This window comes from Piliocolobus tephrosceles, chromosome 6 (assembly GCF_002776525.5).
Source record: "Piliocolobus tephrosceles isolate RC106 chromosome 6, ASM277652v3, whole genome shotgun sequence".
Taxonomy (NCBI): Eukaryota; Metazoa; Chordata; class Mammalia; order Primates; family Cercopithecidae; genus Piliocolobus; species Piliocolobus tephrosceles.
The window spans coordinates 35,109,722-35,131,034 of NC_045439.1; the positions used below are offsets into that span (position 1 = coordinate 35,109,722).

Consider the following 21,313-nt stretch of genomic DNA (forward strand, 5'->3'; position numbering starts at 1 on the left):
AATAATTTTAAACACTATTTCAAACTATTTAATTGCCAAACTCTGTTCCCAACCACATAAATTGGAAGCTAAGAAGAATAAAAATCATCAGAACTTAGTTTCACTCACAGATAGTCCCAATTCCTACTGAGGACAAAAGGGGAAGTTCCTCTTCCCAGCCTATCAACCTGGACATTAGGACTCCCACCTTTTACTCAGCTAAATAAAAAAGCACTTCAAACAAGACTTACCAAGGGCCTATCATGCCCTCACACTATGATCTCATATAATATGGTAGAATGGAGCTTGGTAAGACCCCGCAACACACCTTTCCTACACTACCATAACCAAATCATACAAACATCGGAAGAAAACTGTGGGTAAAATAAACCTCTAAAGAAGGAATGTTCAATCTTTTGGCTCCCCTGGACCACAGTAGAAGAATTATTATCTTAAGCCACACATAAAATACACTAACGATAGCTGATGAGCTTTAAAAAACATTGCAATAAAATCTCATAATGTTTTAAGAAAGTTTACAAGTTTGTGTTGGGCTGCATTCAAAGCCATCCTGTGCCACATGTGGTCCGTGGGCTGCAGGTTGGACAAACTTGCTCTAAAGGATATTCTGAGAGTCAGATATCTAAGACAACAAAACTTGCTGTTTTTACACAACTGGCCTACAGCTTGCACCCACAGAATAGGTGAAGAAATCTATAACACTCAAAATACATACTTCAGGCCGGGCGCGGTGGCTCAAGCCTGTAATCCCAGAACTTTGGGAGGCCGAGACGGGCGGATCACGAGGTCAGGAGATCAAGACCATCCTGGCTAATACGGTGAAACCCCGTCTCTACTAAAAAATACAAAAAAACTAGCCAGGCGAGGTGGCGGGCGCCTGTAGTCCCAGCTACTCGGGAGGCTGAGGCAGGAGAATGGCGTAAACTCGGGAGGCAGAGCTTGCAGTGAGCTGAGATCCGGCCACTGCACTCCAGCCTGGGCGACAGAGCGAGACTCCGTCTCAAAAAAAAAAAAAAAAAAAAATACATACATACTTCATTTTGTTAATCTTTAATTAATGAGCTATAATTAATTATATAAATAAGATACGCCTGGCAGCTGATCTGCGGTAGTAATCCACTTAGGAACATGAATAAACATGCAAATTTTAAACTCAAGCAAAAGGGCAGGATTTATGAACACACTTAGAAAGATTCCATCAGAATTACTCCATTCTAATTGAACAAGATTTCCATATGTGGCAAATGGGCTTATTCTAATTAAAGTCTGACTTTGTCTTCCGAATCCTCAGTGTACACAGGAACCACCCACATCAGGCTCAACCACAGTAACTCGAAGCAGCAAGCGGACCAGGGGCCGTGGGTAGCGGGGCAGAGACCAGTGCTCACACCCCAAAGCACTAGAAGCACCAGAAGGTTTGGCAGTCCAAGTAGAACCTGTGCCAGAGGCAGGACTCCAATCAGGAGCTCCCACTCATTGCAACCTCTGGCCCAGCCAACTCCTTGGGAAGCTTTGCTGAATGCCGTGCTTATCCAAAGTTGAAACGGAGTAGAAGAGGCTAACATATGTTCTAGATTCAAGGTGCCTGTGAAATCAGTGTGGAGACTACCACACCTCCACTACAGAGAGAAGACAACTGGGGAAGGCAGCCCCAGTTAAGAGTTAGAAAAACAATGACAGGTTCAAGGACAACTTTTCAATATCCATCAGTGGCTAACAGAACAAAGCAATGCTACAAAGAAAGGAAAGCCCAGAAATTACTAGGAAGGTTCAGAAGTAGTAGTGCATGATATGAAATTTAACCTCTACCCCCCTTTTTTCTAGATTTAAATTAGTCCTTAAATAAAAACTTTAAGTTTCAAAACATAAACATTTTTTCCCTCTCTTAGCAGTAAAATATATTCAGTTCCAAAAAAGAAAGGTTGCTCAATTTCCTGTCAAAAGCAATCAGGAGAAGGCCACCTACACTGTAAAAGCAGCAAGAAAAAAACAAAACGCTAAAGAAAAGTCTGATGCGTGGGCGTATACAAAGTGCAATGTAACTACCACCCTGAGTTTTCAAAAGTTCTTTTCCCTGATCATTCTGAGAAATATGAACATTAGTATAACTGCTAAAGAGAAGTTTGACCTCCAGTCTATTTAAGGAAAACAAGCCCTATGATGGATCTAAGTCGCCTCAAAGGAAGACAGGTATGGAGGGAGGGGGGAAGGAATTCTATGTATTTAACCCATGGTTTTCTGTACCGAGGGAAAACGGGAGATTCTGCCAAAGAGACAATTTGCATGTAATGTTCTCACAGAAAGAATATTATTCTGACAATGAACCTTCTCCCGATAGCCACCCTTACCCCCACCCTGACTCACACAATTTTCTGGACTAGAACCACCTTCATCCAAGGCTGAGTGTTCTTAATCTGAAAATATGAAATCTGAAATCTCCAAAATCTGAAACTTTTTAATGCCAACCTGACTTTCACTGCTCAAAGGAAATGCTCATTGGAGCACTTCAGATTTCAGGTTTTCAGATTAGGGATGCTGAACTGGTAAGTATACCACAAATATTCCAAAATCTGAAAAAATAAAAAATCCTAAACACTTCTGGTCCCAAGCATTTTGGATAAGGGAAACTCAACCCATATGTTTAACCCTAAATGTTCGGGGGCTAACCATTCACAAATATGTATGTGAGCTGACTAGATTATGAATTAGCTAGAGCATCACATTCGCCACTCTACCAAATGCCCCTCACCCTGCTTATACTTTCTGAAAATTTGAAATTCTAAGACAGGCAGTCAACAGCCCAGCACTTTGAAAAGTAAACTAAAAGCCTACTGAAATATGCTTACTACTAAGGTAGACACGGTGTGATGAAATAAGAAAGAAAGAAAGTGCTTTAATGGCTCACCAGCGGATTGAGAAGAAAAGAATAGCATACACAAAGTAAGTTAAAATTAAATACAGTATTGTCATTGAATACAATGAGGTGCCATATTTTTGTAAACTACACTTTCCATTCAAAGAAGCAGTTTGGTACAAAGGCAAAATAGATGAAGGAAATAAATAATGGGCCAAGAATGTATTAATGTGATGATTATAAATATTAAAATACAGCATACCAAAAGACAAATCAGGATGTATAATAAGTATAATAACAGGAAGGCCACCATGGTCGGGTAGTTTCAAGACAAGGCAGCCCAACAAGCAAGTCCCTTAAACCTTATAAATGACTTTGATAAGCTAACAATTCTGTTATTAAGTCAACTGTGAGAGGTTTTGCTTTGTTTTACTTTACAACTTCAGACCAACCTACAAAAATGTTGCAAGAACACTACAGATAACTTTTTTTCCTGAACTATTTGAGACTAAGTAGCCAACGTGATGGCCTATCACTCCCAGACTTTAGTGAGTAATTTCTATAAACAAGTGCATTCTCCTACAAAACTACAATAATGGTGACCATCAAAAACCAGAAATTAACACTGCTGTTATGCTGTCATCTACTTTACAGCCTAGATTTGACTTTCTGCAATTAGCCTAATCCTTTTATTAAGAGGTCCTTTCTCCAGAAAGGTGAAACCTAGTTTTCAACTTTCCCTTCCCTCTAAGAGTAGTAAATCTGGCTCCCGTTAACATCAATGTTTATTTATTGGATTTATCCCTCACACCACATGTCATATAATGCCTTCCCTACTTGTGATCCTGTATCAGAAACAGCCAGTCTCTCTAACCAAAGGACCCATAACGTGGTGGCCTGGCAAAACAAAAAGTTTGAGACAAAAACCACTCTACTCTAGCCACACCATGGAAAAAAATATTCAACCCCACACCCACATCCTATCATCAACGGCCAAGTGGAGAGCCAAGAGTTCTACATTCACCTGGTTCTGATGAGGCACCCTTATTTACAGACTACATGTAAGAAGATAACATTTTTATGGAGCCCAAATGGGCAAAACTAAGAATATATTACTTATAGATACACTCACTTTAAAAAGCAAGAGAATGTGGAACCTGCAGTTCAGGACAGTGTTATTTCCAGAGGGAAAGAGGAGGAGGGGATCACAGGGGAACACACAGTAGCTTCAAAGTAAAACCTGCAAGTGCTAAGCACGAGTTCCTCGACATACAAGATTTGAGCCTCGCCAAACCATGAGGACGTCTCTAGGAGGGTCCCGATTTTACATCAGAGATTTGAGGCCTAAAAAGGGTAAGCCCATTGCCTGTGGTCACACAACTAATAAGCAAGTGCTCAGATGCAAGCCCACAGCTGTCTGACTCCAGCCTCTTCCTGCTCGCTCCCTTCCTCAACACAGAGAAAAGACAGGCAGGAGAAACGCAGCTGTGATTCTGAACCAACTGGTGGCTTCTAAGGGAGAGATTCCTACTGTACTTCTAAACCATTTCTCAGAGGGTTTTAGAGTAAGGGAAAGTGCAGTTCCAAAACCGGGGAGGGGGGGAACATCTTCCTGAAAGCAAGGAAAGGGGAAAGGGGGTGGAGGCACAAACCTGGGCCCTGCTTGGCACTGCAAGAGCAATATGAACAATCCTCGAGCGAGAGTCCCCATTACATTCCACAGGTTACCAAGTCGGTCCCAATTCAGTTACTAAGTAAAGGCCCTGGGAAAATCTTTTTACTAGTTGTTTTTGTTTTCTTTTATTCTGAAATTGGGGGACAGGAGAGAGAAGACCAGCAAACCATCCGTAAAATTCTAAATATAGTCTAAATATAGTAAAACTATAAACTGCTTAGCCCTCAGCATGAAACATGAAATTAGTGACAAAATTTTGAGTCTTTCTGAAGAATTCATATACAGGAATACGAAGGCAGAACAATGCTTCTCTGTAGCAAAGACCAGACACTTGGGAAGCTTAAATACCACTCTACTATCTGAGGATGTTTTAAAACTGTTTTCTAAGAACTAAAAAGATAGAACTACATAAAAAGATAACAGAAGCAAAAAAAAAATGTTATATGTTATTGTCTTCTCAAAACATCAGAAATAACTGCATTCTAACTGCATTTCTGGTAGAGGTATCTCCAGAACCCCATCAAAGTCATTCATAACAACTCATATCACCTGGAAAAATCTCATGATCGGCACTGATGATTTTGTGACCTTAATTCATCCTTTCTAAGACTATATTTAAAAGGGAATCAAGCCTTTCCATTGTTGATTTTCCATCGTTGGTGGAATATAACTGAATCCAAGATAATTTTAAGCCTAGCCTCGCCTACAGAAAACAAAACAAAAAATCCTGCTAAGTTCCATCTCCCCCTGCTGTCAACCTTTTCTTTCTAAAAAAGAAAAAGTCTAGAAACAAGGCCACACACAAAAGAAAATGCTACAGAATAAAAGAAATAAAAGGACATACAAAATGGCATAAAAATAATTCACCAGCCTAGACAACATGGCAAAACCTTGTCTCCACAAAAAACATAAAATAGGCAGGCGTGGTGGCACATGTCTGTAGTCCCAGCTAATTGGGAGGCTGAGGTGGCAGGATCATTGGGGCCCAGGAGTTCCAGGCTTCAATGAGCTGTGATCACGCCACTGCACTCCAAACTGGGCAACAAAGTGAGACCTTGTCAAGAAAAAAAGAAAAGAAAAGAGAAAAGGGGAGGGGAGGGGAGGGGAGAGGAGGGGAGAGAAGAGGAGAAGAGAGGGAAAGAAGGAGAAAGAAAGAAGAAAAGAAGAAAGAAAGAAAGAAAGAAAGAAAGAAAGAAAGAAAGAAAGAAAGAAAGAAAGAAAGAAAGAAAGAAAGAAAGGGAAAGAAAGAAAGAAAGAAAAAAGAGAAAGAGAGAGAGAGGAAGAGAAGAGAAGGGAAGGGAAGGGAGAAAAGAAAAGAAAGACAGGAAGGGAGGAAGAGAGAAAGGAGGGAGGGAGGGAGGGAGGGAGGGAGGAAGGAAGGAAGGAAGGAAGGAAGGAAGGAAGGAAGGAATTCAAAATTCATGCAAACTTTATGTTGCAGCCTAAAACTGTTTATAGTATATCAAAGCCAAGGCATGTAAAGTCATCCTCTGAATACAATAAGCAGGTGAGAAGCACAATCAAAAATAAATCTCACTAGATAAAAAGGGAAAGCATTTAACAGACAACCAGACAAGGTGAAGAGTATTTTTTATTAAAAGCTTTTTAGTTACTTTCTTCCACCTCCTGGATTTGAGCGATTCTCCTGCCTCAGCCTCCCGCATAGCTGGGATTACAGGCACGCTCCACCACCCAGCCAATTTTTTTATTTTTAGTAAAGGCGGGATTTCTCCATTTTGGCCAGGCTGATCTTGAACTCCTGACCTCAGGTGATCTGCCTGCCGTGGCCTCTCAAAGTGCTGGGATTACAGGCCTGAGTCACTGCGCCCAGCTACTTTAGTTACTTTCTTTATGAAAAGTGATCAGGTGCTAATGAATCTGGCATCTGGCATTAGAAAGACAAGAAGTTATCCCATAGAATATCTCAATGAAGAATGCTGAATAAATTCATCCACAGGCACTTGTTTTGTTCATCCTATTGCATTAAGCTCAAGTTGTCCCAATACAACTAACAATTATCCTTGAAAATTTAAGGAGAATAGCTCAGCTTTAAAACAAACTTAAAATTTAGAAAAGAAAAAATATATTACTTCAACTTCAAAAAAGGGAAAATCCTGAGACATATTGAATTTCTTTGTAAACTCCTAATGAATTTTGGGTAAAAATCAATATGGCTTATTAAAAAATAAATCCCCCCCAAGGTAATCTAATTTACCGTTATTGAGGCAACCCTCTTATCAAGGGACCACAAGAATTGTATTTCTTAACTTAAATATCGATTTGACAACACATGAAGACACAAGAAAGGTGTTCTTCCCAGAAAAGCACATCCCAATGGTTCTTCGACCCCAAGTCATAAAAATTATTCTTCCTTTCCCTGAAATTCTAAACATAAAATTTCTGCATAGACAGAGACAAGCAAATGAAATGACTGAAAAAAGGCCAAAGAAGTGATGACAAGATGTCAGTGGCACCCATATAATCATTATATCCCTTGCAATATATGTATACAGCATTTTAGAAATTTTTATAGGTTAGTTATCTTCATTTTTGAGGCTTCTCCATCTCAGCAGAAGTTCACCTTCCCAGCTGCTCAAGCCAAAAACCTACAATTCATTTACATTCTTCTTTCACACCCCACATCCATTCTGTCAAGACCTATAAATTCTACCTCCCAAAGACCATCTCGACTCCTTCTCTCCATCTCCACTGTCTTCACAATGGTTGAAGTCACTATTAGCTCACGACTAGACAGCTATCCCCGATTCCTTATTAATCTTCTTTCTACCCATGATTATTTTCCACAGAGTAGTCAGACTGACTTGTTAAAAGGTTAGTAAACTACATCTTATTATTCCCCTGCTTAAAAGCCTCTAACGTCTTCCCATGGCCTCAGCTGTCAAGAAATGTGAAGAATGTAAAAATTCTGCCCTACATGTGAGCTAACAAGTTAGCCTACCACACAGCTACATGGATGCCTGCAGAAGACATGAGACTCCAGGGTCAGAGACAAAGGACATCATTAAGGCAGTAGCAGTGGCCAAACTATCAGTATTTTTTCGTGCTAGTCCCTTAAGCCTCAATTCCCACCAGGTGACACAAAGAGAACAAGATGACATCGGCACAACAGCAGGTTGTGTCACAGAAGAGTAACTCCAAGCTTAGTGAACTTACATATTTTGTAATGGGCAGTAACCTTGCCTGGCCTTTACCCCAAAAGGGACATTCTCTTTCTCTTCCAAGGCCATTCATGATACAAATCATCCTTGAAAAGATCATCCAGAAGGCAGACGGTCAATGTAGAAACACAAGAGACAAGTGGAGAACTGTCCCCCAACATCAGAGTAAGCACCAAGTTTCTTGCTATGTCTATAAGGATCTACATGATTAGTTCTTTCTCTTCAATTTCATCTGGAACCTCTGTCTCCCCAGCATACTCACTCTAGCTCCACTGGCCATCTTTGATGCCTTCCAATGAGCTAAGTTCTTTCATGCCTCATGTACTTGGCCTGCACTGGTCCTTTTGTCAAAAACGCTCTTTGCCTAGCTTAGGTGTCAGTTCCTCAGAAGGACCTTTCCAGGTCAGTCTATCTACTTAAGCAGCTACCCTCACTTATTACCTTTTTACCACTTTGCTCACTCATTCATTTGTGCAATAAGCATTTACTGAGCACCTGCTATGTAACAATCATTGTTACCACAGGCACAAGAATTATTTTTGGTACTTGTTTATTTATTTACTGAGTCTTCCTCAAGGTGGAAACCTTGTCTTTTTATTCATCCTTAAATGCCTAGAGCTTAAAATTATGCATTCATTAAAAACTCTGTTGAATAAATGAACAATTATTACAATACCAAGAATCAAAACATTTGTAGATTCGCATGGGAAAGCAGCATGACACTGCACAAGTATGGAATTGAAGCTAGATGTCCTAAATTCAAACCCCAGAATCATCATTTAATGGCACCCAAGAAATTCTACTAAGTTCTTTGTAAAATGAAGTCCTTTCCTACCTAACTCACAAAATTATTGTTAGGATCAAATAACAGAATTTAAATGGAAGCCCTTGCAATGCTGAACGTAATTCAAGACCTGTAACAAGTTAATAGTTAATATACGCCTACTGTGAGGCTGGTCCTACTATGAAAACTTACAATAAAAATTTATAACTTAAGCGAAATTAGAAAACACTTTGTTTTTTAATAAACTTGAAGGGGAAAAATGGTTCTTCCCCCAGAACCCTAGGCTCTGTAGCCCAGGATGGAGTGCAGTGCAGTGGTGCAATCTCTTATCACTGCAACCTCCACCTCCCGGGTTCAAGCAATTCTCCTCAGCCTCCTCAGTAGCTGGGATTACAGGCGCCTGCCATCAAGTCCAACTAATTTTTGTATTTTTAGTAGAGACAGGGTTTCACCATGTTGGCCAGGTTGGTCTCGAGCTCATGACCTCAGATGATCTGCCCACCTCAGCCTCCCAAAGTGCTGGGATTACAGGTAGAAGCCATAAAAGGTGAGTTGCCTTTACCTGATCTTGATCCTAAAATACTAAAAGAATGTTTTTTGGTTACCAAAGTTATTTTTAAGCAAGCCAATCCAATGCAAATTTAGAAAAAGTTGACTATAGTTATACCCCTGAGCGCCAACCTTCAAAACAGAATTTCTAGCTTTCTGGCAAAAGTCATGAATCTATAAATTTTAAGTATTAATTTACTGGCTTTAACTGAAACCAAAACAGTCTCTTCACTGTGAGGTGGGTGGGTGGGTGGGTGGGAGAGTGTGTGAGTGTGTGAGTGTGTGTGTGTGTGTGCGCAGTCAAGGGAAAGTAAGCTTCATCCTATTATAGATACAAAAGAGTAGTTTCAGAGGCAAGGCACCAGGTGGCCTACAGGAGGAAATACAGTGATCATACTGAAGTGTGAGCAGAGGACTGGGACTGGCAACTAGACTACAAACCAGACCATCAACTTGGTCAACTTGGACAAGCTGCACAGCTGGCTTGAGCTCACCCATCCACAAGCTCATTTTCTATAACTTCATAATAAAATTACTCCGAATTTAATTTTGAAGGGTACTGCTTCTACGATCTAACACTGAAGTATAAACTGACAAAAAAAGACAGCCATTTTTAAAAAGCAGAATGTGGAAAGAGTATGATTAAGATTCTTTTTTTTTTTGGAGACGGAGTCTCAGCCTGTCACCCAGGCTGGAGTGCAGTGGTGTGATCTTGGCTCACTGCAACCTCTGCCTCCTGTGTTCAAGCGATTCTCCTGCCTCAGCCTCCTGAGTTGCTGGGATTACAGGCACCTGCCACCATGCCTGGCTAATTTTTTTGTATTTTCAGTAGGGACGGGGTTTCACCATCTTAGCCAGGTTGGTCTTGAACTCCTGACCTAGTGATCCACCCACCTTGGCCTCCCAAAGTGCTGGGATTATAGGCGTGAGCCACCAGGCCCTATCAAGACTCTTTTTACATAACATTTTTCAAACTCATTATACATATATCTAAATGACTAATAGGTACACTGTGCTAGCAAAAAGAAGGAATATGAATTGGTACTTCTAAAACTTAAAATCACAAAGAAAATATTAAATTGAGGCAGAGAAGTACATGAAAAGTCTGTTTGGCACTGCTATGAAAGACACCCAGTTTAAGAAGAATGGAGACAGATGATCTACAATGTACATATGAGTGGCATTTACAGGGGCACATATTTCAATATATATAATTATATTCAGAAGCTTTTCATTATTCATGTGACGGTCTCTCAAAAACACGTCTCTTTACATATTATTTTAAAGATGGCTACCTATTCCAAATGCAGAGGGAGAGGGGGACAGCAGCAGTTATAAAATTGTTCACACAGTCCTCAATAACCATAAATACTATTATAATAGTAAAAATAAAATCTAGGACATCTAGAAGCTTCTTCCTTGACATTAATTTAAATATCAAAATATCTAAATGTCTTCCAATTAAGTAATTTCCCTTATAAATAATAATGATGGCATCTCTAATATGCCAGGCACATATTCTTTACCTCATACAATCAATATGACAATCCTAGGACACCGGCATTATCTCTATTTTAGGAAGGAGTGTAATAATCAGTGAAGTTTTAAATCCTACAAGGCCAGACACGGTGGCTCATGCCTGTAATCCCAGCACTTTGAGAGGCCAAGGCAGGCAGATCACATGAGGCCAAGAGTTCAAGACCAGCCTGGCCAATATGGTGAAACCCTGTCTCTACTAAAAATACAAAAATTGTCCAGTTGTGATGGCACATGCCTGTAATCCTACCTACTCGAGAGGCTGAGACAAGAGAATCACCTGAACCCGGGAGGCGGAGGTTACAGTGAGCTGAGATCGCGCCACTGCACTCTAGCCTGGGACACAGAAACTTTGTCTTAAAAAAAAAAAAAAAAAACTTGCCCAAGATAAATTAAGAAGTGGCACCGCTGTTATTTAAACCCAAGACAATCCTATTCCAAATCCTTGCCTTTTTTATACAATGCCATTAATACACTGCTTCTCGATTATAAGTTAATTTTCAGTGTGTTCCCAGCACTACATAAATGAATGAGACTCATTATTTCATCTAATTCCTATAATACTCTTGCAAGGTAATTATTAGCCATTTTTTTTTTTCATTTGAGAAAAGACTCCTAACAGTTAAGTAACTTGGCCAATGTCACACAGTTAATAACAGGACAAGCAGGGATTCCACCCTAAGTCGCTTGATACAAAGCCTAGGTTTCTACCATTGTATGATGCAGCCTCCACTTTATAGTATTTACAATAATTGTAATTTAGGGATAATTTATAAATTATTAGTTTACTGTCGACAATGCTACATAAAAATGCATGTTATTAACAACAAACTGTTAAAATGTTTATTTTATATTTTTTCAGAAAAAACTGGAAAAATACACAAGTAAAAAAAATCTTATGATATTTATGAGTGATAAGATTACTGGTAAATTTTTTTATTTCTATTTTTCTGGTTTTTCCTTAATTATGATACATAACTTACCAAAAGTTAATTTTTTTCTTAGCATTCATTTAACATTTTATATTTTTAGTTATGCCTATCTACCTTAATTAAATATAACTTTTGCTAAAAATATTGGGATAAATGGGAACACTAACTGAGGAAAGTTATGTAAAGAAAAATGTTTTAGAGCACACACAAAAAAGCTACATTTCAGGACGGGTATGTTTCTTTCTGTTTTCTGGAACCTATCAAAACTAAACTATGATTGTAAAACATGATAAAGTTTAATGTAACTGCAGAGTTGAACAGACGAACAACAAAGAAAAATATGCCATACAATTACATCAGACAGCCTTTAAGGAACACTAAAAAAAAACCCAGCATTTTTATTTTATATTTATGCAAAAAAGAATAAAGAAAGTAAAAGAGAGGTATTCAGAATCCCATAATTTGGAGGCAATGTTCAAGGAAAATTACTAAAACCAGCCAAGTCAGTGTAACTTGAGAAGAACACCCTTGGAAACTACAGCACAAAATCTTCTTGAAAAAATATCAGTTTTAGTGACTCTTCGGGCATTTGAGCAGATTAACAGTAACCTGAACAAACTACTTAGTGGCTCTGAAATGTTGTTTAAGCTAAACAACAACTCAGACCATGAATACCCACAAACAATCAAATTTACTTTTTAAAATACATACTCTTCTCATTTTGCTCAATGATCCCATATCATGTTCACTAAACCTCTTTGGAAGCACGGCTCCTTCGTTGTGGAGGCTGCTGCAAGTGCAATCTGAAAATGGGAGGTACATAAATTCCATTTCCCTAAAGGAAACTACCACTCTACTTCTCACTGAGTAATCTGACAAGAATTTAGCATTTGTCTTAGAAGTCATCAAGTGATATGCACTCCAATAGAAGCACAGGATCAGGAGAGCAGAAAAAAGGACCTTCAACTGTTTCCAAAATGCTTTAAGACCTGAAGCAAATATGACAAAACATTAAGATCTGATGAAGCTGGAAGGCAATTCCTTATCCTTTCCAGTTTGCTTGAAATATTTTAAAATTAAAAACAGTAATGTTTAATATGTATATATCGACATAGATATTAACATATATAACAATATATAAACATATATACATATGTATATATAAACATATACACATTTAATATGTGTATATAAACATATACACATAATATATACATATAACCTGTATAATATATATACATATTATATTTATATAGTATATAAAATATATGTGAAATATATATAAATATAAAATATATTACATATAAATATATGTACATATTATACAGGTTAATACAACACTCATTCCTCCTAGTATGTTTGAATCAATTAAAACACACATACGATCTCAACATCCCTCCAGCCTTATTTGTGCCACTTGACCACCCAAGGCAGCCACTGCTGCCGTGACTACCAAACATTCCCTAAGATTCAATTTGCTCCTTTGCAAAGCATGAATTCGTAAAAAGTGCCATATGATAGGATAAAAAAAATAACTCTTTTGATTTATTTTGGTAATGATGCCAAAACAGTCTTAAGTGCCCTGAGATGGTTTATGTGGATGCCTTCAATCCACTTTTAAAATGAAAATAAGTAGGCTTACTTCTTGAAGTGGCACAATTCCAGAACAGATAGTCCTAATCCCCCAGAGAAAAGCACAAGTTCTCAAGGCACCTTACAAAGTATGCCACCTACTTTTCACACCAAAAAAGTCACTTTTGGTATTAAGATGACAAGAAGATATATTAATGGCAAGCTCAGACCTTTAAAAAGTGAGTTCTTGGGCTGGGTCTGGTAGTGCAGCTGATGCCTGTAATGCCAGCACTTTGGGAGGTGAAGGCAGGTAGGAAGATTGAGCCCAGGCGTTTGAGACCAGCCTGGGCAACATGGTGAAATCCCAACTCCAAAAAAAAAAAACAAAAAATACACTTTGTGAGGCCAAGGCGGGTGGATCACTTTGGGTCAGGAGTTAGAGATTAGGCTGGCCAACATGGTGAAATAATACCTCTACTAAAAATGCAAAAATCAGCCAGGTGTCATGGTGCACACCTGTAATCCCAGCTACTCGGGAGACTGAGGCAGCACAATCGCTTGAACTCGGGAGGTGGAAGTTGCAGTGAGTCGAGACTGCACCACCGCACTCCAGCCTGGGTGACAGAGCAAGCGTCTCAAAAAACTAATAAATAAATAAGAAGAAGAAGAAAAGGTGTGATGGTTTACACCTGCACCTGTAATCCTAGCACTTTGGGAGCAGAGAAGGGAGGATGGTTTGAGGCCAGGGATTCAAGAACAGCCTAGGCAACACAGCAAGGCCCTATCTCTACAAAATAAAATTCTAAAACCTAGCCAGGTATGGTGGTGTGCACCTGTGGTCCAAGCTACTCAGAAAGGTAAGATGTGAGGATTGCTTAAGCCCAGGGGTTCAGGGTTACAGTGAGCTACAATGGTACCACTGCACTCCAGCCTAGGCAACAGAGCAAGACCCTGTTTCAAAAACAACACAACACAAGTGCGTTCTTAACTGTCTTCTCACTGAAAGAACCACAGCCTACATTTGTATGGTGCTTTTGACTACATGGGCAAAAGGCACTACGTGGAAACTACTCTCATTTATAGGAAACAGATGGGGTGAATAATACAAACATCATCAACTGCCTCCCTCTTCCCTTCATTAGATTTTAAGAAACATTCGGTTAGTGACAAAACAAAAACTTGAAAAGCAGAAGTTCACAGCTGAAACAGGACCTGAATATGCATCAAGGAACATGTTATGAGCATCATAGTGGTCAGTCCTAAATGACATGATTTCAGCTGTATGTTTCCTTATTCTCAAAAATCAGTGCTAAACTTACTTGCCACTCCTCAATGAAAGCTGACATCTATCTCCACCCTCACCAGCCAAACAGGTTAGATTTTAATTAAGGTGCAATTATTACTTTATTTAAGAATATGTTCTTACTTTAATTCAAACACTTACGAAACATCTATTGGGTATAAAGTTCTGAGCAAAAAGCTGTGGAGCTCCAAAGATCACAATGATCTTGAACTTCCTTTTGAAAAGTTCACAACCTAATTCACAGGGAAGGATACGTAAAAGCAGCAAGGACACAAAGTGTAAGTAGGTACCACTTCAAGGACAGCAAAAGAACATGAAGTCCTACTTTGTCCTTACTATCCATGTGGTATCTGTCATCTAGCTTTGGCCTCACCCTTCAGAAAGCCAGGGAACTCAAGTGCCTACTTCAACAACATTTCTGGCACCCATGAACTTGTGTGCTATCAATCATTACAAGATTACAAAGATGATCATCAAATCTCAGCATCCCAAGAGTGTCAGTCACACAAGGCGTGTCATTCAGAGTCACTGCTCATGTGTAAATATCCACTTTTAAATACAGGGAATACATTAATCTGAATGAAACTTGGAGGACTTGTAATTCTATCAGGTAGTTTAAGTGAGTACTCAATTTATTAATGCAAAAGAAAATGCTACAATTCGTTTTCACTCAGACCCAAAGTATCAACATTCACTAGGTGAGCTGCTGTTGACAAAAAATATTGCCATGATTGTAGTGAAAACATAATTTTACGTATAAAAATAGTTCGAAACTTCCAAATAATACCTGGAACACAATAACCTTTGAAAATTAGTCTAAAGAAATGCAATTAAATTTTGGTTATTTAATTCTAGTTAGGCCATCAACCTTTCAAGAAAAAAGAAACTCTGTGGTAATTTGTCACATCTTATAAAAGTCAATTAAAAGTAGAACACAAACTCTTCCACCTAAGACACTAAAAATGCCTCACTGTGTACTTACATAAGATGTACAAACAAGATGAAATAGTGGCTTTTATAATTAAAAGGCTGCCTGAACAAAAGAAATTCTGAATACCATACTTGGCAAATAATACTAACAAAGCACTACTCCACTAACAACCAAACTGCAAAGAAAATAGTTCATTTGCTGGAAGCAACTAGAAGGGCAAGGAGAGAGACCGAGGCATTGGCACTGGAAGGCTTGAACTATTCCACGAAGTTTTTAAACGACCTGCTCAGGAGCTTAACTTAGCCTGCAGGCAGTGAGCAGCTACCAAAAGGTTGATTAGAAATTCTCACAATCAAAACCGTATGTGCCTGTATGCGCGCACAAACACGCGCGCACACACACAAACACGCGCGCACACACACAAACACATTATTCCCTGCCCACTCCAAAAAAAATTTTAATAGTATTGTAAGACAGCCTGAAAGAGGAAAAATACTGAAGAAATACTAGTAATAAGACACTATTTTAAATATATATATATAATTATATATATATGTACACTAGTAATAAGGTTGCTGCAATTTTTGAGGTGAGACATGACTGGGATCTGAACTAGAGTAGTGGAAATAAAGAAATGAATGTAAGAGAGACTGAAGAGATAAAACTGACAACACACGGAAAACAATTACATGTCATGATGGAGGAAAAATGGGACCAAAGTCAACTAAAATCCTTAGCTTAAAGGACTGGAGAAGATGGCTGTACTGTTGTTCAAAGAAAGAAACTGCACCATCATAAAGTAAATGCACTATTCTCAAAAACAGTATTTCTATCGAGATTACATTTGACCTTTGAAGTTATTAACAGTAGTTACCTTCAACAGTCAGAATCATCCATTAGCCAGACAGAGCCCAGTACTAGAAAGAGACTCAGCTCCAAATGGGGATTTTGAAATTTGTCCATTTAGTTTACCTTAAAAACCGTCGGTAAATAATTTAAATTTATCAAAAAATATAAGATATTCTACAGAAAAAACATTCCACAAATGGAACTAACTCAAGATTCTCCATAATGAATAGCATTTGCTCAATGAATTTTATAACAGAATCTAATTTTAATGCTCTTGTTAAAGAGTTTTAGCATTAACTCGTTACATGGCATTTTAAAATATAGTAAACCTTTTTAAATGACACATGTAGCACAATATAACATATGGTAAACTACTAACAATGCTACTCAAAACAATACAAAATTATAGATATACAATATAATTAGGGTTAATGCTTAAGAGCCAAGAAAAAATTTTAGCAAAAAATTACACCAGTTTTACCATACCACCTTCTTAATATTCAACCTCAGATAACTGACCACTTGGACCAAATTGCTTTGCAGGACATGCTTGTTTCTAAAGATTAACAGACTGATCTTGAACTGAGAAAAAACACACAAACCCAAGTCAACAAGTCAAAGTACAAGGGTAAATGAACAAACAGGGGACAACAGTTGGCCAGGAGCATAAAAATCAGGTAAAAATAAGTGGGGCAAAAGAAACAAACACATTTTGAGGGTCTGCTAAAAGTCTGGCACTGGGCTGAGAAACCCAAGTGAACTGATTTCAGAACCCAGACACTCCCCTCTACCCCAAACTCACTATATAATAAGTCTTTAGATAACTGGGTATAAACTTCAAGAGGGCAGAGAAGGCTTGGTAACCAGCATATTTATGGGATCTAGAACAGCACCTGGCACAGAATAAGTCCTCAATAAATATTTACTAGATGCATGCATAAATGGATGAGTGGCTAGATGGCTGAAGGATGGATTTTTTTTTTTTAATGATCTGGACCATGCATACAGAAGGAGATCCTGACACGGTAAGCAAGAAAGGACAAGAAATGTTCTCCAAGCTACTATGTTCCCTTCTCTAAGGAGCACAGGACATTACAGTGGAGTGTAAAATGCATGAGCTCCATCATCAGACCTGCATGGGAAGTCAAGTTTCAGATGTACCCTTACTTTGTCCCTGGGCAAGTTACTACTCGGTGGCTGAAATACATAGACTAATTCCTTAATCTAGAAGTTGTAAAAAGCCTTAACTAAAATAACATATATAGAGTTTCTAGCAAGTACCTGGCGCATAGTTTTCAAACTTACTAAATATAAATCCCTCCATATACTGGGCCAAGGGAAACAACACTGGTGCTGACACAGTCCTGGTCTTCAAGTCCACAAGAGGAGTCTCAGTGAAAGGAACCCGAGTGTGGTCTACAGCAGGACCAGCTCTTGAGTTTTCAAGAGACAGGGTCTTGCTCTGCCACCCAGGCTGGAGCGCAGCAGCACAATCATAGCTCACTGCAGCCTCAAACTTCTGGACTCAAGTGATCCTCGCACCTCAGCCTCCCCAGTAGCTAGGACTACAGGCAAGCCCCACTGCACTCGGCTAATTGTTTTTTATTTTTTGTAGAGACAGGGTCTTGCTATGTTGCCCTGGCTGGTCTGACACTTCCGGCCTCAAATGATCCTCCTGCCTCAGCCTCCCAAAATGCTAGAATTATAGACATGGCCACCACATCCAGCCTTTCAGTCATTTTTAACCATCAATCCCAAAGCCTCACTCATCATATTATGTAAGCAGCATGAACAGTCATAGTATGAGCCTATGTAGAACTCAAAAAGGAAAGTAGACTCTGCCAGTCCAATGAAACACAGAACAAAACAACACATGCTCTGTGCCTGACAACTTCACCCTTGCCAAAATTATGCCTATTTTTCTTTGTTATTATGTCAAAACTTCTTTCTTGAAAGTATTTGAAATGTATTTTGTAGATCTGATGAAACTATGAAACATTACAAACTCTTTTTAAGAAAAATTTCCTAAGGGCCCTCTCCAAACTAGGAGACCAAAATAACTGCACATTTGGCTATAATTATGCCTTTGTACATTTTCTCTTTCTTATTTCAATAGCATTGTATTATACAATGCAGCCCCATTATTAAACATGACAATAACACCCAAATTTTTTTATCCATAATTGAAATGATGAAAAGAATCTTTTTAACAAGCTCTAATATAGCTTCTTCTTTTGAGTTAGTATTAAAACGAATCATATAAATTCTTTTAACTGTCCTTCTCCTTACTGCTTATCCATCAGGTGAAGTCAGTAGCAGGTCACCTTAAGTTTATCTTAACTTTAGATGGTATCTTGGGCACATTATTCGACTATAAACTTCAGGAATATCTACAATGTTTTTTGCAATAGGAATCCACATCACTTAATTCAAACATGACTCCAAATCACTAAACTCAAATACACAGTTAAACAGTTCGTTTTTGGATGAGGTCATTTTATTCACTGCTGATTTTAAATGAACATTACAACAGATATATATAGCAGGAGAGGCTGGAGAATAGGTGAAAAGATCTGAACAAAGGAAGACAGTCACACCAGAGACGTTTCTCAAGCAAGATAGTTCTCTCCTATGAATAAGATCTGAGTATCATTCATCAAGTCTAGAGAATAATACATAAATGCAACAAGAGATTAATGACGTAACATTCCGGTAACTTCAAACCATTTTCTAGTTACAAAATAATAGCAATAGGGGGTTCCAGTTAATGAATGGACATTTGGAAATTAATGCTGTATAATTAACTAGTGAATGGAGAAATTTAAACTATTTAGGGTAATAGGGGAGGCACATCCTATTTTGATTAGGATCAGCCAGAAGCTGTGAGAGAAAGGATGAGTGCCCAGTAGAACAACTCTCTTAAGAGATCTAGGCTGATATGTTAGCAGGGGATAAAGAACAAAATTTGGGTAGCAAGTCAACACCTTCCTCCGCCCTTGCTGGCTTTGATAGTGCATACATCCCAAGAAGCTTTCTGAAGATAACAATGCTGCCCTAGCAATCTAGCCACCTAGGAACAGGGTTTGCTTATTCTACTATCAAGTACTTGTCTGCCTGAACATTTACTTCTCACTGCTTGTTAACAAGTGACTTTCTAGTAGACATCAATGTTCAAAAAATTCTGTTTAAGCATATCAGATTTTCCAGGATCTGATCAGCCCTGGATAACCAGATCACTGGTGTTACTGAACTACAAAGCTATTATTTTTTTATTTTTTTAGAGATGGGGTCTTGCTGTGTCACCCAGGCTTGATGCAGTGGCATGATCATGGCTCACTGCAGTCTTGACCCCACAGACTCAAGTGATCCTCCCATCTCAGCTTCCCAAGTAGCTGGGACTTCAGGTACATGCCACCAATCCCAGCTGAAGTTTTTTTTGGTGGGGTGTGGGGAAGATAGAGACTGGGTTTTGCCATGTTGCCCAAGCTGGTCTTGAACTTCTGGCCTCATGTGATCCTCCTGCCTCAGCCTTCCAAAGTGCTCAGATTACAGGCATGAGCCTTCATGCCCAGTCACAAAGCTATTATTAAAGCAAGTCCTGCTAGCATGAGTGTGGTCCAGTAAGATTTTATAAAACAGCTTTGGCAAACTATGAGCTCCACACCATATCAGAACACAGTCTGTTCTTCGATCGTCCATAGTGTGCACCCAATTTAATTTGGAACATTTCTTACCACAGATTTCCTGCACTTTCAAATGCATGTTAATGTCATCTTTCTTTACACAATTACTTATTTTAAATTTTCCTTAGCCTCATTTTACCCTTTTTTAGACCTAAGATGTGTTTCTTATTGAAAATATTATAATAACTTGACAATTTTTAAGGGGTATTACTAAAAGAAGGTAATCTAAAATACAACGTGGTCTTGTAGAAACTAGGAATCCCCCTCCATATATTGACATCCTCTCCACTGGAATATTTAATAAGGGAGTCCAGTATACTCTTATACACTTCAAAGGTTTAAATCAAAAAATTGGCAAGTTCCACTATGTATTTATTATATCTCATGATGTTAAATTCCAAAGCCACAGCCACAATAAAGTATCAATATGGTAAGGCAAGTGAGAATTATGTTCATTCATTCAAAAATTACTGAATGCCCAGAATGTGCCATTTATTGAGAGCTTTCAGGCACTGAAAAGTTAAACAGAATACATAGTCCCTGTACTCAAGGATTTTATGGTCTAGGGGAGTAAGCTAAATAAAAAGGTTCAATAGTACTGTAACAGAGGTATGTGTTAAGAAATAACTTGAGCAAAGCAGAAAAACTCTACACATGTTAACTTTTAAGCTGGTCCTGAAAGGAAAATAAGAATGTATTCAGCAAATAAGAGCAATGTTTAAGGAGAAGAAACAGCAAGGGTACTGAAAGGCAAGAAACCACATTATGCAAGGACTTCACCACCACTAGAACAAACAAGGCTCGGTGACAGGCAAGTGAGAAGAATGCGATCAAAGCAGAAGCCACATCCAGAGGGCCTCTGCCATATTAAGGCACTCAGCTTCCATCCTACAGATTATGGGGAACTCCTGAAGCATCTGCCTGCACCAGAGCCTGTCCATCCTCAGGAGACAAACGGGTATTGGGAGTTGTAGCTTTCCTGCACTCCCCAAGCCTCTCTGGCTTCCTCTTGCTTGGACAGTTGAGACTTGAGGGCAAGGAGAATGGACGGATACTCTTTCTCCAAATCTAAATGGACATAGGCTGAAAATCATCCTCAGGGTCCTCTTATACCCACCTGATGCTGAATGGCTTCAGATAATCTTTACAGCGTGGAATCTTAGAATGGAAAGGGAACCAGTACAGCAGTCTACTTCTCACCTCTGCAAGAATCTGCTCAATACACCTTGATCTACTGCTACACACTGGACAACCACAATGTCCTCCCTGTGCCTTCTTTCCCCAGAATCACTTGCTATACAGTCCTACTAACTTGGCATCACTTGAATTCCTTTCTGAAACTGTCTCCCTCTCTCCTTAAAATGTACTCTCCTTAGAGAGTTACTCTTTAGAATGTACTCTAGTTGGTCAGAAGAAGACCAAAAGAACCCCCATGTGCTCTAACCATGGTAGAGTACCATAGGCAC

The 21,313-nt window shown here is 38.8% G+C and overlaps 1 protein-coding gene and 1 non-coding gene across 9 annotated transcripts in view; both read right to left on the reverse strand.

Annotated features, from left to right (window-relative positions):
- The window catches only part of SIPA1L1 (signal induced proliferation associated 1 like 1), a 416,028-nt gene that overhangs the window by 327,151 nt on the left and 67,564 nt on the right, over window positions 1-21,313 (reverse strand). The gene's annotated exons all lie outside the window — the stretch shown is intronic.
- Window positions 15,051-15,121, reverse strand: LOC111521746. The gene has a single exon (XR_002725049.1). It is a non-coding gene; the product is annotated as a small nucleolar RNA SNORD56 (small nucleolar RNA).